The sequence below is a fragment of the Mus pahari genome, chromosome 2 (assembly GCF_900095145.1).
Source record: "Mus pahari chromosome 2, PAHARI_EIJ_v1.1, whole genome shotgun sequence".
Taxonomy (NCBI): domain Eukaryota; kingdom Metazoa; phylum Chordata; class Mammalia; order Rodentia; family Muridae; genus Mus; species Mus pahari.
Window position 1 is genome coordinate 157,595,847 of NC_034591.1, and position 454 is coordinate 157,596,300.

The window sequence follows — 454 nt, forward strand, 5'->3', positions numbered from 1 at the left end:
GCCCTGCTTCCATCCTCGTCGCCACAGAAAGCGGGTAGAGCTTGTTTGTGGTTGTGCATGCCTTAATCCCAGTACTCAAGAGGCAGAGCAGCAGAACTCTGTGAGTTCAAAGCCAACCTGGCCTATATAGCAAGTTCCAGACCACGCAGAGCAGCGTGCTGAGACTGTCTCTCAGTGAAGTAAAGGAAGCAGGGTTAGTGTCATCCACCTGTAAGCTTAGTGCTTAGAGGGGGAGGCAGGAAGCTAGATAGCTCAAGGTCAGCCTAGGCTACGTGAGGCCATCTAGAAAAACAAACTAGTGGAAGGAAGGAAGGAAAGGAGGGGAGGAAGGGAGGGAGGAAAGGAGGAGGGAGGAGGGAGGGAGGAAGGACAGAAGGAAGGAAGGAAGGAAGGAAGGAAGGAAGGAAGGAAGGAAGGAAGGAAGGAAGGACAGAAGGAAGGTAGGAAGGAAAGA